This window comes from Dendrobates tinctorius, unplaced genomic scaffold (assembly GCF_039654945.1).
Source record: "Dendrobates tinctorius isolate UK_male_01 unplaced genomic scaffold, ASM3965494v1 ptg000163l, whole genome shotgun sequence".
In the NCBI taxonomy this organism is placed as follows: domain Eukaryota; kingdom Metazoa; phylum Chordata; class Amphibia; order Anura; family Dendrobatidae; genus Dendrobates; species Dendrobates tinctorius.
Genome location: NW_027361830.1, coordinates 9,162,231 through 9,178,432, shown reverse-complemented (window position 1 = coordinate 9,178,432; position 16,202 = coordinate 9,162,231). Strand labels below are relative to the sequence as shown.

The 16,202-nt window shown below is 45.0% G+C and overlaps 1 long non-coding RNA gene across 1 annotated transcript; it reads left to right on the top strand.

Annotated features, from left to right (window-relative positions):
• The first annotated feature begins 17 nt into the window (after positions 1 to 17).
• On the top strand, positions 18 to 2,331 carry LOC141052877 (uncharacterized). Its single transcript, XR_012220912.1, has 3 exons — positions 18 to 123; positions 1,993 to 2,031; positions 2,127 to 2,331. It is a non-coding gene; the product is annotated as an uncharacterized lncRNA (long non-coding RNA).
• Positions 2,332 to 16,202: the final 13,871 nt, after the last annotated feature.

Sequence of the window (16,202 nt, the reverse complement as noted above, 5' to 3'; positions counted from 1 at the left end):
TGTACAGTGCTGACAGCCTGGCGTCACGCACTGGTGTATCGGGCAAATGCAGTTCCGTCTGGCCATAGGGTATAATGTACAGTGATAGGCAATGAAGGGGCTGCCCCGCTTATTCCTGTCAGGGTATGTCAGTGTATAGGTAGCCATTACATGTTAGGTTGGGCTGTACAGCAATGAAAACTCGTCCATGGATCACAGGAAAACTATTGCCATTATCACAAAACTGGCTTCACCATGTAGCCCCAGCCCAGCATAGCCCCCCACCCACGGTAACCCTAGCATAGCCCCAGTCCACGGTAATCGCAACCCCTTCCCATGGTAATCCCAGCCCAGCATAGCCCCCCACCCACGGTAACCCTAGCATAGCCCCAGTCCACGGTAATCGCAACCCCTTCCCATGGTAATCCCAGCCCAGCATAGCCCCCCACCCACGGTAACCCCAGCCCAGCATAGCCCCCCACCCACGGTAATTGCAACCCCTTCCGACGGTAACCCCAGCCCAGCATAGCCCCCGACCCACGGTAACCCTAGCATAGCCCCAGTCCACGGTAATCGCAACCCCTTCCCATGGTAATCCCAGCCCAGCATAGCCCCCCACCCACGGTAACCCCAGCCCAGCATAGCCCCCCACCCACGGTAATTGCAACCCCTTCCGACGGTAACCCCAGCCCAGCATAGCCCCCCCACCCACGGTAACCCTAGCATAGCCCCAGTCCACGGTAATCGCAACCCCTTCCCATGGTAACCCCAGCCCAGCATAGCCCCCCACCCACGGTAATTGCAACCCCTTCCGACGGTAACCCCAGCCCAGCATAGCCCCCCACCCACGGTAACCCTAGCATAGCCCCAGTCCACCGGAATCGCAACCCCTTCCCATGGTAATCCCAGCCCAGCATAGCCCCCCACCTACTGTAACCCCAGCCCAGCATAGCCCCCCACCCACGGTAATTGCAACCCCTTCCGACGGTAACCCCAGCCCAGCATAGCCCCCCACCCACGGTAACCCCAGCCCAGCATAGCCCCCCACCCACGGTAATTGCAACCCCTTCCGACGGTAACCCCAGCCCAGCATAGCCCCCCACCCACGGTAACCCCAGCCCAGCATAGCCCCCCACCCACGGTAATTGCAACCCCTTCCGACGGTAACCCCAGCCCAGCATAGCCCCCCACCCACGGTAACCCCAGCCCAGCATAGCCCCCCACCCACGGTAATTGCAACCCCTTCTGACGGTAACCCCAGCCCAGCATAGCCCCCCACCCACGGTAACCCCAGCCCAGCATAGCCCCCCACCCACGGTAATTGCAACCCCTTCCAACGGTAACCCCAGCCCAGCATAGCCCCCCACCCACGGTAAGCCCACCATAGCCCCTGTCCAAGGTAATCGCAACCCCTTCCGATGGTAACCCCAGCCCAGCATAGTCCCTCCCCACGGTAACTGCAGCACAGCAAAGCCCCAGCCTACGGTAGCCATTGCCCACAGTAGCCCCAGCCCACCACAGCCTCTGCCCACAATAACCATAGTTCCTGTCCACGGTCACCCCAGCCTAGCATAACCTCAGTCCACCGTAGCCCCTGCCCACGGTAACCTCAGCCTACAGTAGCCATTGCCCACAGTAACCCCAGCTCACCGTAGCCCCCTACCCACGGTAAACCCAGCCTACGGTAACTCCAGCCCACAGTAGCCCTTGCCCATGTTAACACCAGCCCACCACAGCCCCTGCCCACAGTAACCCCAGCATAGCCACCGACCTTGGTAACCCCAGCCCACCATTGCTCCTGCCCATGGTAAACCCAGCCTAGCATAACCACAGCCCACATTAGCCCCTGCCCATAGTAACCTGACCCCACCGTAGCCACTGCCCACAGTAACCCCAGCCGACCATAGCCCTTGCCCTCCATAGCGCCAGCCCAATGTAACCTTTTCTGTGTATTTGTCACTGATTACATGGAAAACCAGGTCGGATGTTACATGTTGGGAATTTTCCATGCAGATTTGAATACGGAAAATCCCCAGCGTGGTACATTACCAGGTAAGTTAGTCCATTCTTCCACAATGAGTATTTTTTAGTTTTTTTTATGTTGTAGCTTTCCTTAGGTAAATTAGGTGACTTGCGTTTCATTACAGGGGTTACAGACAGTGACGCCAGCACTGATTGGGCGCTGGACATCACGTGTCACAACACCGCACTAGAGCTTCGGGACCGCGAGTGCAGACACCGCTGGAAGGACGCTGGCACAGGAGGCGAGTATAGGTGTACTTAGTTTATCTGGGCCAAACAGTTAGTTCAAGAAGGGGTTGTCCTAATAGTGGACACCCCCTTTACTATGAGTTTTTGACGCTGGCATTTTTGTCTCTTGTTGGTACAGTGCCTTGCGAAAGTTTCGGCCCCCTGGAACTTTTCAGCCTTTTCCCACATATCATGCTTCAAACATAAAGATACCAAATGTAAATTTTTGGTGAAGACTCAACAACAAGTGGAACATAATTGTGAAGTTGAAAGAAATTTATTGGTTATTTTAAATTTTTGTAGAAGTTCAAATACTGAAAAGAGAGGCGTGCAATATTATTCGGCCCCTTTACTTTCAGTGCAGCAAACTCACTCCAGAAGTTCATTGTGGATCTCTGAATGATCCAATGTTGTACTAAATGATGACAAATAAAATCCACCTGTGTGTAATCAAGTCTCCGTATAAATGCACCTGCTCTGTGATAGTCTCAGGGTTCCAGGGAGCCGAATACTTTTGCAAGGCACTGTATGTTATGTTTTTTATAACACAAGTCTGTTTTTGATACTTCCTGGTATTTGGCTCTTAACAAAACTTTATTGACCTAGTCATGTGCAGATTTAAATGCGTTTTTATTGTGCATTTCTGTAGCAGAAACACACTAAAAATGCATGTGTATTTTTGAACCCACAGATTTTCCGCATCTGATAATAAAATAGGGAAATAATATTCAAATTCAACACAGCATACCCACAAGAGAAATTGACATGTTGCCAGAGGTGGGATTCAGACAATTCCTACGGATTTGGGGGAGGGAGGGGACGGTTGTTAAGACGACGGTTCTCCAAAGTGACAAGAAGCAGAGCCCTGATTCGGTAGTGAAAACTCAACTCAGTGTGCATTTTCTGATACACATTCAGTTGAAATGTACTGCGGTTCACAAAGCCATTGGCTTCCTGCACTGCAATAGGTAAAATGGCTGCCTATCAGAGGCCGACAGCTGACATCTGTCTTAGGCAGCGTATGACTTCATTGTCATACGCAACATATGGAGCAGCAAAGGAGGACGCCGGAGTGCATACAGGTAAAAAGAATCTTAATTTTCTGTGTTACAGAAGAGAGGCAGGATGGGGGATATTATTAAAGAGGCCCAGGATGGGGGACATTACAGGAAGTGCCCAGGATGGAGGACATTATCTAATAAAATGGCCCCGGATGGGGGATATTATCAGAAGGGCCCAAGATGTGGGACATTATTATAGAAAGAGGTCAGGACTGAGGGTATTATTACAGGATGTAGGATATTTTTACAGGATGTGAACCATGATGTAGGTCATTATTACAAGAAGGGTCACAAGATGGGGACACTGTAACAGGAAAGGGCCCAGGATGGGTAAATTATTACAGGAAGGGGCCCAGGATGGGGATATTATTAGAGGAACAGGCACAGGATGGAAGGTGTTATTACAGGATGGGGGACATTATTCCAAGTAGGGATCAGGATGGGTGACACAATTACAGTATGGGGGCCAGAATGAGGAGCATAGATTATTAGTTTATGATGGTTAGTGAGGGAGATAATTACTGTAAGGGCCTATTAGTGGACATTATTGCTGCTGTAATATATTTTTACTTTTGAGGATATTGTTTTCCATGATGGAAACAAAAGGAAGGTCTTGTTATTGTGCTTGGTAGCAGTATGTCTTTTATTCTTCATCTGGCACAATGTAGAGGTTAAGGAAAAAGTGAGGAATGTGATCTAAAAGCGATCAGTTATAAATGTATGTGTCCTGGCAGGAAGAAGTAATAGCGGTCTGTGTCAGATGAAGAAGAAGAGTGAAGATGAAGGACTTCAACTGGAGACGTCACTGTTAAGTCTCAATATTACCTGTACACTGTATATAGAGCTCCTGTTTATAATGTCACCGGTATATTACCTGTACATTTACACTGTATATAGAGCACCGGTGATCGCTGTATTACCTGCACACTAACACTATATACAGAGCTACTGTGTATAAAGTTACTTGCAATCACTGTATTACCTGCACACTGACACTATATACAGAGCTCCTGTGTACATTATCATTGGTAATCACTGTATTACCTGTACACTGACACTTTATACAGAGCTTCTGTGTATAATGTCACTGGTGATCACTGTATTAACTGTACACTGACACTATACACTGTATACAGAGCTCCTGTGTATAATGCCACTGGCAGTGATCACTGTATTACCTATACGTTGACACTATATACAGAGCTCCTGTGTATATTATCAATGATCACTGTATTACCTGTACACTTGCACTATATAAAGAGCTCCTGTATATAATGTCACTGGTTATCTCTGTATTACCTGTACACTTATACTATAGACAAAACTCCTGTGTATAATGTCACTGGTGATCCTTGTATTACCTGTACACTGACACTATATACAGAGTTCCTGTGTATAATGTCACTGGTGATCACTGTATTACCTGTAGTATGTTGGCGCTATATAAATAAAAAGATTATTATAGTGTTATTAGTATTGTGGTTTTTTAATGATCAGTATTGTAGTATAGGGTCACTATGTGCTGGCAATCTAGGGGAGGAGGGAGAGGGATTTTGGAGCTCACCACATTGTAGATGAGCAGGCCAATTTGAAACTGGAGCTTCTCCTGAGGGTGCCGCATCCACTGGTGATGACAGGCAAAATACTAGAAAAGGAAAGTTTGCCGACACAACCATCCAAGATATAATAAAATTAATTCTTTATTAGAAAAAAATGATTAAAACCATAAAATTGAAACCTCAGAACATGATGTGTTTTTGGTGTTTACAAAATGCACGTGTCAGGTTCTGTGGTATAATTTTATTATATCCTGGATGGTTGTACCTGCGAACTTCCCTTTTCTACTATGTGGTGGTAATATGTGGTCTGGTCAATATGTGGTGGTATTTGTCCCGTGTATGTGGTATTATTTGGTCACTGTGTGGTGGTAATATTTGGTCCAGTCATACTGTAGCGGTATTTCTCCTTTGTATGGGATATTATTCGGTCAATATGTGGTGGTAATATGTGGTCTGGTAATGGTGTGGTAGTATTTGTCCCTTGTATATAGTATTATTTGGTCACTATGTGATGGCAGTATATGGTCTGGTCATGGTGTGGTGGTATTTTGTGCATATCTGGCTGCAGCTGATAGGGCCAGAGATTAGGTGGAGCAGACAGTTGAGGTGACACATGGACAGGTTTTGTCCTGATGAAGAGGTCTTGTGTGACCTCGAAACGCGTTGACTTTTAAACCTGTTTAAATGCATTTTATTTCACTGACAATTCGCCATCAGCAGCGCATGAGTGATAACTCAGTTTTCATCTTTATATACATGGGCAGGTGGACATCCTTTCCTATTTGATCAGAGTTTTTTTTACTTTTTACTACTAATTTTCAAAACTTGTCAAAAAAACCCTTTGATCTATACCCCTTACTAAGAAATGACTGACAGTATGACTGGTAAGAAGGGGAAAATGCCTTTACTTTTAGCTACCATTACTTGTATTTTGTTGTTGAGGAATGAAAATGAGTGTGGCATTCAAATGGGCGTGGTTTCCTAATACAAACAGGGAACCTTTTAAAAATTTTAATCCCACCCCAGCATGTTGCAGTGTTATGATTAGGTCACCGAGGAGGATAGCCAGGGAATAAGCTAGGCAATCAGGAAACCAGAAAGGTTGGTAGCTAAGCGGATTGCAGACCACTAAAACGAACAACACAACTAGAATTAGCCGTGGGACGTACCTACGATGCCCTAGACGCCTCGGCACAGCCAAAGAGTTAACTAAGCCTGAAGCAAGAAAGGGGAAAGCTAAACTGCCCCGGAGTAGAAACCCAAAGGAATAGATAGCCCTCAAACATATATTGCATGTGAGAAGATGAGGCACAAACACAGGCAGAAAATAGAGGAAGCAAATGATGGGGTCCAAACTGTCTAGTGTTATGATTGGGTCACCGAGGAGGAAAGCAAGACCAAGCTGAGCCACAGAAAACCAGAGAGGTTGGTAACCAGGGCTGTGGAGTCGGTAAGCCACAGTTGCGACTCCGACTCCTGGATTTTATCAGGCTCCGACTTCGGCTCCGACTCCGACTCCTTCATAAATGGCCAATTCATAACAACAAATTTACTGTTGTAAAATATTAAACATCGTGCTTATTCAGTTTCTCACCATCATATAAGTAATCAGACCACTTAGAGCAAAAACTACATTTATTAGAATACAATTAGAATATAGCAAATAACTTTTATAAACTTTTCTAAACTGTAAGTAAATATGCAATAAACACTTTTATGCAGTTAATAAGAAGAAATCTATAAATTTGTCCTCAAAAAAAGTATTGCCTCTGTCAGATCCTCCTTCATGGATGCCCTCAAATCTGATCTAATTATTTTGAGAGCAGAGAACAACCTCTCTACACTAACTTGTGTTGGTGGCAAAGCAGTAACCACTCGGGCAACATCTCTGACAATGTCAGGATACAGAGGAATCGCTTGTTGCACTGTTATTTTTGATGAACAGTCAAATTTCTCAATTTCTTTTAGTGCACATGAAAAATTCTGCTGAAATGTACTGGCTGTGTTCCTTGATGGGGATGACTCTTCTTCTATGCGGGAACGCTTTGCACGGTCCTTGTGATCCAAATATTTTTCGAAATTAAATTCTTCATCAGTTGATGATGAGGGTGAAGATGTGGCAGGACGACCAAATTCTTCTTGTTCCTCCTGACTGTTCTGCAACCCTTTCATCCTTACTGCTATTTCAAACAGAGCTTCTTTTCCTTTACTTAGCTGTTGATCATCTAGAAGAATCCGATGCATTGGGTCTACATAAACAGCTGCCAAAAGAATGTTATTTTGTAATAGTAGCTCCTCTCTCCGTTTCATTGATGTAGCAATGCCACTTGCAATTAACCCTCCTCTTTGGGACAGGGGAAACATCAGGTTCTTCCACTCATTTAAGAAAATACCAGGAGTTAAGTCCTCTGCTTGTAATTTTTTAGTCACTGTAAATGGGTGCTCTAGCAATTTTTCCAGCTCAGTCACCTGATTCCACTGACTTTCATTTAGCGTTAGTTGAGGGTTAGCCATGTCTGCAAGAAAGGTTTTCAGTTCAACCAAGCGCTGAATCATTAAGTAAGTACTGCCCCATCGTGTGGCTTGATCAATAATTGCCCCTTTTCCAGCACGTCTCTACAAAATTGAGTCAACTTTAGGGGTTCTGGCAACAGTAGCCAATTTTCTCACCTTGCCAATCAGTGCAGCAGCATGTCCTTCTTGCAGACTGTCTCTTATAGCCAGCTGTAGCGTATGCACAACACAGCGCATGTGATGAATGAAAGAACATATTGACACAGTTTCAACAAGATCATCTAAACTATCATGTTGCTGTTCATCTGAAGCAACTTCAGTTTGCTCCTCAGTTACAATACTGTCTTCCTCTATTTCAAACATTTCTGTGTCTGTGGACCCAGAATGTTCTTCTAGCTGCTGGTCACCATCATTACTCTCATTCATTAGCTTAATAGTACTTATCATATTTGAAGCATTGTCAGTTACGACAGAAAGAACTTGCTCTTTTTTAAGTTCATAGTCTTGCAGAACCTTTTCCACCAAGACCTGGAGAAACTCACTGGTGTGATGAGCTTTGGTGTCTTTTACTGCCAATGTCTTGGTAACTATTTCATTTTTGTCACAAACAAATCGGACATTAATGGCAAAATAGTTCACTCTGTGACGTGTGCAGGCATCCATTTTAAGAAACAGAAAGCGTCCCTTGAGAGTTTTTTTAAGTTCTTCCTTTTGTTTAAAAGCTTCTTCGATTACTAATTTTCTAATACTCTCTCTCTCCAGAGAAACACCAAGCTTGCGGGCCATTTCCCCATTCAGACACATAAAAGCTGGTCGTGAAAATAATGAAATAGGCTCACTATCCTTTACAACAAGCTCTATGATCTGTTTTTTAAATGTATCTACTGTCATTGTCACAGTAACTTTGTCACTGACAAAATATCTTGCAACTGATGGCTGCAAAGTTCTCTGCTCCTTTGTTTGGCTGGAAGAGCTGGGCACTGGTTCATTGGTTTGGATGCAGTCTTTCTCATCCACTGCTTTCAGTACTTCTGGATGAAAGCGCTGTAAATATCTCTTTAGATTAGAAGCTCTAGTAGGAGCATTTTTATCTTTGCCTGAATATGCACTCATCTTGGCTTCACAGCATTTGTTTTCGTCTGGATCATTTGTCATACACTGACAGACATAATGTTTTCTATCTTGAGTGATGGTGAAATGTTCAAATACAGCTGATTTAATGTGATGCTTCTTTGACATTCTCAGGTTTTTAATTCTGCATTCACAATCCAAATGACAATTGTTTTTCCTAAAAACAATTGTACAAAATTATTGCCAGGTCGTACAACTGATATAGTGGTCAGTAATACTGTTATTATTCCTCATGTACTCACAGTTAACTGATGCAAAGTTTGTTGAAAGGATAATACTTCTTACAGTCTTCCTCTTCTGAGTAGCAGGCAGCTGTGAGATGCTTGGAAGACGCACACCTAGTATGATCTAGTCTAGAGGAGGAGCTTAACTACTAAGAATTTGCAACACATTTTCACTTTCAGTTTCATACATTGTAAGTAGGGGGGTTGGGGCAGCATGAGGTTAACCAAGTATAAGATTAGATAAGGGCAGTGGAGAACAGTGACACACAAGAAGTAAGAAATGTCTATCTCCAGCAGAACTGCTTATCACTGTTGTTCATAGTTTGATAGAACATATATATTTGAGTAACATTTATAAAATTAATATGAAAGTTCAATTATGAAATATTAATACATTTTTTTTAAAGCTGGAGTTAGAGTCGGTACATTTCTACCGACTCCAACCAAAACTAACTCCGACTCCGACTCCACAGCCCTGTTGGTAACTAAGCATATTGCAGACCCCTGATCCTATCCACACAACTAGCAGTAGCCGTGGAGCGTACCTACGATGATCCTAGACGCCTCAACACAGCCGGAGAGCGAAATAAGCCTAAAGCAAGAAAGGGGAAATCTAAACTGCCCCAGAGCAGACCCCAAAGGAATAGATAGCCCCCAAACATATATTGTCGGTGAGACAAGATGAAAACACAAACGCAGGTAGGAAAATAGACTGAGCAAACGATGGGGCCCACACTAATTAGACAGGAAAGGAAAGACTCTCTGCAATCACGCAAAAAACCCACTATATCAGTACTCTGGTGTAATCTGAAAGCAGCGCAAAAAGAGGCCAATCTAATAAGGGACAAAAACAAACTGGCACAAACAGAAACATAAGGATGGAAATTCAGCACAGTCCCAGCCGGGGCTGGCTGACCACACAAAACTGAAATAGACAAAACCAAATCAAATGTGAACAATAGCTAAATAACACTTAGCTTGAGCATGCAGGGACTGAGCTGGAAACTAAGACCTCAGGAGGCAGGAAAAAATCACCGGCAGGGATAGAGGGAGTAGGCTGTCTTAAATCCAGTCAGAAACTCCAGATATCCAGGCATCCTCATTATCAGGTGGCAGGCCTCTGTTAATTAGATCAACTCTATTACCTCCAGTAACCACCAGAGGGAGCCTGGGAAGAGAACTCGCGACCCCTCTATCAATATAACCAGCTCCACTACCTTCACTAGTAGCAAGAGGTAGGCCAGAAAGCGAATTCACAACAGTCTAGATAGAACAGGACAGGAAAGGATACTGTCTGCAATCACGCAAAAAACCCTAATAAAAATCCAACACACGTCTGTTATGCAAAAATACTGAGGCCACACAACCTCTCCCCCACTAGATCAGAATTCTGGTGTGAACTGGAGGCAAAACAAAAGATACTGATATAACGGGACTACCAATACTGAACAGACTGACATAAGCTGTGGCATATGGAACGGGGTCCAGCACTGGTCCCAGCAGGGAACAATGCTGAACCCATACAGCAAAGCAGAAAGAGAAAGGCAAAAACTGGATCAAATGCAAAAAGATTCCAGCGAACAAACAACTTATGTGAACGATGCAGGGGGCAAGCGGACTTCAAAATGCACAGGAAGAAAACCAAATCACCAGCAACAACTGAGGGAAGCTTGCTGACTTAAATCTTCCCAGTCTGTAACACCTGACCTCCAATCATCCTCTTCAAGTGATTGACTTCTGTCAACCCGACCAGCTCCATTACCCGCAGCATCCACCAGAGGGAGCCCAAACTCAGAAGTCAGGTCACAAGTGTTCACAACATTGCAGGTTACAAACACGCACCACAGGTGAGTTTACGCAGTGTAAATAAAAATGCACAGTGGGCATGAGATTGCTATAAATCCCATCCACATTACTAGAAATACAAAAACCCATTGTGGGAACTTACAATATCTATAAGACTGTGTGCCCACGATGAGCTTTCATTTAGTTTTTGGCGCTGTGTATTTTGGTCTTACAGTTCTAGCAATGTGGATGGGATTTCTAGGATTCTCATAGCCACTGTGCTTCATTTTAACTCAGCACAAAGTGACCTGCCATGTGGGTTTCAAATCCACAGCATGTTTCTCTTGCGGGTACTGTCAGTTTTATGTGCTGTGGTGGAGTGACCACTGTGTCCGCTAGGGGGCGCTGTGTGGGTGTCCCAGGACAGGCGAATAAGCATTTCCAGTGTCCTGATAGGAGTAGGATGCTGAATGATCGTAATGTATCTCAAGGTGGGTGGCCTTGAGATGAAAACTTGTGTATGTGTTGATCAGCAGTGATACTGCTGAGGTTCCGTGTCAATGTGTGAGGGAGAAGTCTTCAGGTGACGGGTGAGACCAGTTGCCTACAAATCCACCCAGGGGTGTGTCTGAAAACGTCTGTAGTAAAAGACTGAGTGTGAAGGACCCTTGAGGTCATAGCCGTGTGACCCGGTGGGCGTGGCTATGGACCATATAAGGTGGCCAGGGTAGGTCACATGGGTGAATGCTGGGACCTGGTTGGTCCGTTGTGGAAGGTCCCGTCTGAGAGAGATGGGGCTGTCTTCCTGACAGCAAGTGAATGCTGTGTTAATGGCTGCACGTGCCTGATGGTTCCCTGGGGGGAAAGGACGTCTGCAGTATGGAGAAACATCCATGAGGGAACCCTGACGGGTGAGATAACTGTGTGACTGAAGAGCCTGCATATGGAACACTGCATACCCTGTGTGACCACAGGGATTACAGAGCTGAACTCTGTCATGGACGCTATGCTGAATCTATGAACTTTATGTTGCTGCTGTGGTTTATGATGCCTGAATAAACTGCATGGACTGTTTTGGTTTTATGGAAAACCTGTGCCGGATGTGATTTATTGGCTGCCAAGCGAGTATCCCCTACCCGAATGACAGCGCTACCTTACAGTGAGTATTTTTTCCATAGACTTACATTAGATGCAGAAAGTCTGCAGGTAAACAACACACATACTGTCACAATTTCCACTCTGTTTCTGTCTTTTTGTTACTTTGTGTTGGGTCTGTGCTGCAGTCACCTGTGTTTATTTTGCTTAATCAGGCTTCTACTTAAGCAGGCTAGTTCCACCCCCCAGTGTCAGTCGTACACTTGCTGTTGCCTGTGTAACATTGATCCCTCCGTGCCTCACCCTGCTTGAATTGATTCTCTTCCTTGACTCAGACCCTTTGCTTGTGACCTGACTTCTCTTGTGCTTGCTCCCTGTAAACTGTTTTGTCTCTCTGGGTTTCCTGACCTCGGCTCGTGTATTGGACGTCGTCTCTGACTTCCCTTTGTCGTACTGCACCATTTCCTGGACCTGACCTCGGATTGTTTGACCTCCCTTTGCTTACAGTAAGTAGTATATATATTTACTGTTGTGACTTGCGTCACATTACGATTGACTGTTAAATTTTTTTAAGTTTCCCACCTATGGATCCGTTACATACTTTATGTGATCGGGTGGCGAGTCTGACTTAGTTAGTCCAAGATTTGGCCTTGGAACAACACAAACTGGCTTCCTCTCATGCTCAGTTACTAGGCCAGATTTCTGGTACTCTTATTGTCCCTCAGAATCTCTCTCCTCACACCGCTGTTATGACTCCTGTACCATCTGACGTCTCGTTCAGCCCCCCTGAACCTGCTATTGCACTCCCTGACAAATTTTTAGGAGAAAAAAACCAGTTCAGAATTTTTAAAGAGAGTAGTAAATTATTGTTTACCTTGCGCCCCCGGTCATCAGGGAATGAGTCACAGCGGGTGGGAATTATAATGCAACTTTTGTGGGGGGGGTCCACAAGACCTGGGCATTTTCCCTACCCTCTATTGCTCCTGAACGTCTTTCGGTGGACGCATTTTTTGACACTTTAGGACAGATCTATGACGAACCTGACAGGGTCAAGGTTGCAGAGACAAGGATCATGAACCTGACACGGGAACTGCACAGCAGAAAACTATTGTACTGAGTTTCGTCAGTGGTCTTCTGAGGTCCTGTGGAATGACGCAGCTCTCAGATGCCAATTCCCTCAGGGATCTTTCGGAGTCGGCTCTACATGCTCCACCTGGTTGTTTGGTGGAGGCCATGACTCAGGCTATCCGCATGGATCGAAGAATGCGGGAGAGATGCAAGGTGCAAAAAGAGGCTCCATTTTGTCCAACTGGCCCTGTTTGTGCACTTGAGGTAGAACCTATGCATGTTAATGCTGCCAGCTCAAGGATTAAAGGGCCTGTCACACTAAGGGTACTGTCACACTTAGCGATGTACCAGCGATCCCGACCAGCGATATGACGCGGTCAGGATCGCTGGTGCATCGCTAAGTGGTCGCTAGTGAGCTGCCACACAGGCAGATCTCACCAGCGACATCGCAGAGGACGGGGGTCGCTACTTACCTGTCACACCAGGCGATCCTTCGTCCTCCCGCCCGGCTCCACGCGTCGCTCGTCGTCACAGCAGGAAGCGCCGCAGGAAGCTGACGACGAGAAACAGTCCTGGACGTTCTCGCGCGATCAGCGATAAGCAGCGGGGGGAGCGGGTCGTAGGTATCAGACACAGCGATATCGCTAGCAATATCGCTATAACGTCACTAGTTATAGCGATATTGCTAGCGATATCTCTTAGTGTGACATGCCCTTTAGCGATATCGCTAGCAATATCGCTATAACGTCACTGGTTTTGGAATTTATCTCCTGTTATGTTTTGGACAATTTACCTGCTGGAATTGTGTTGGGTATTCCTTGGTTGTGTACGCATAATCCGATTATTAACTGGAATTGGAGAGATATTGTCAAATGGGGTCCTTATTGTATTGAAAAATGTCTTAAACCTGTACATGTTTGTTCCGTTAGTCTGGACGGTCTTCCGGAATACCTGAAATACTTTGGAGATGTTTTTTCAGAAAAGGAGTTTGAGATATTACCTCTTCTATTACTGTGCAATTAATCTCATACCTAATGCCAAATTGCCCAAGGCTCACTTGTATAACTTGTCTGGCCCTGAGTGGTCAGCCATGAAAGGGTATATTAGCGAGAGTGTACAAAAAGGTCATATTTGCCCTTCCTCATCGCCGGTAGCTGCCGGATTCTTTTTTGTTAAAAAGAAAGATGGAGGTCTTCGTCCCTGCCTCGATTTCCGAGAAGTAAACAAAATAACGGTTAAAAATACATATCCACTTCCACTTATCCCCGATCTATATAATCATCTTTCTGGGTCCAAATGGTTTTTCAGACTGGATCTTAGAGGGGCATATAATCTTATACGGATTTGTGAGGGTGATGAGTGAAAGACAGCATTTTTAACGCCTGAAGGTCTCTTTGGAAATCTCATCATGCCTTTTGGTCTAAATAATGCACCTGCAGTTTTTCAAAATTTTATGATTGGTGTTTTTTCTGATTATATTGGGAGAATTATTGTGGTTTATTTGAATGCCATTCTGATTTTCTCACCTGACCTGGATTCACATCATAAACATGTCCGTTTGGTTTTGCAAAGGTTGAGGGATAATTGTTTGTTCACTAAAATTGAAAAATGTACCTTTTCTGTTCAAGAAATATAATTTTTGGGTTTCATTGTATCAGCCTCTGTGTTTAAGATGGATCCTGGGAAGGTTCAGGCCATCATTGATTGGGTTCAACCCAGCGACCTTAAGGCTCTGCAGCGCTTTTTAGGGTTCGCAAATTATTACAGAAAATTTATTAGACGATTTTCTCAGATCATCAAGCCTCTTACGGACCTCACTCGTAAAGGGGCGGAGCTCAATTTTTGTTCTCCGGAAGCGGTTGGGGCTTTTGAAAATTTGAAGAAATATTTTGTTTGCTCCTGTTCTTGTGCAACCAGAACTCCAGAGGCCATTTATTGTGGAGGTAGATGCTTCTGAGGTTGGGTTGGGGGCTGTATTGTCTCAAGGTCCTGAGACTTTAACTAACCTGCGACCATGTGCCTTCTTTAAAAAATTTTCTCCTGCTGAGAGAAACTATGATGTGGGAAATCGGGAGTTGCTTGCATTCAAATTGGCCTTTTTAGAGTGGAGGCATTTTTTGTAGGGAGCTGTTCATCCAGTCACTGTGATGACGGATCACAAAAATCTTGCTTATATTGAATCTGCCAAGCAGTTGACACCTAGACAGGCCCGATGGTCTTTGTTTTTTCCACAATTCAGTTGTTCTATTACGTTCATACCAGGGTCTAAGAACGTGAAGGCGGATGCCCTGTCTCGTAGTCTTGATTCTGTGTCTCCTCCAGAACCTCCTTCCTCCATTCTTCTTCAGGGTGTTGGTGTGGCCATGGTTTCCTCTGAGCTGGAAGCTGAGATCCGTACTGCCCAGTATTTGGCTCCTTACAATACCCCTGAAGGCAAGCTCTTGGTCCCTGTGTATCTCAGATTACGCCTCTTGCAGGAATTCCATGATTCTGTGTTCAGCGGTCATCCTGGGGTCACTGCCACCCAGAAGGCAGTTGCTAGACTCTTTTGGTGGTCCGCTATGGATAAGGACATTAGAGATTTTGTGTCTGCTTGTGAAACTTGTGCACGCACCAAAGTACAGCATTGCCGGTCGGCCAGGGAATTGGATCCTTTGCCAATTCCGGAAAGACCATGGACTCATTTGTCCATGGATTTCATTTCAGGTTTACCGCGGTCTGGGGGGATGACTGCTATTTGCGTGGTAGTCGATCGCTTCGGCAAACAAGCTCACTTCGTCCCATTATCTGGGTTACCCAATGCTGAAACTCTCTCCAAACTGTTTATTATTCATATGGTACGATTGCATGGGATTCCTCTAAATATTATATCTGATAGGGGTGTACAATTCGTCTCTAGATTTTGGAGGGCTTTCTGCAGAAAACTGGGGATTGATTTGTCCTTCTGCTTATCACCCTGAGACTAAAAGTCAGACAGGGAGAACAAATCAATCTTTGGAGCAAATTTTAATATGTTTTGTCGCCGATCAGCAGGAGAATTGGTCATCATTTCTTCCGCTGCCTGAATTTGCCTTTAACACACGGGTTAATCAGTCCACAGGGACCTCGCCGTTTTTCTGTAATTACGGGATTCATCCTCATTTTGGTGAGTTTTCCAGAATAAGTTCTGCATGTCCTGGGGTGGATGTCACCATTCAAGAGCTGGGGGATGTTTGGAGGAAGGTTAAAAAGAACATTGGGGTGACTCAGCAGAAGGCCGATAGGAGGGTCTCGTCAGGGGTTGCCTTCAAAGTGGGAGATATGGTATGGCTTTCCTCTGAGAATATTAAGTTGAAGGTGCCCTCGCTAAAGTTGGGTCCTAGATTCATTGGTCCGTATGAAATTCTGGAGGTGGTCAATCCAGTAGCCTTCCGGTTAAAGCTCCCTCGGTCTTTCCGTATTTCTAATGTGTTCCACAAGTCGTTGTTGAAGGAATTTATTCCCCCTGTTCTGTCTTCTTCGCCCCCGCCTCCTCCAGGTTTCTATTGAGGGAAGCT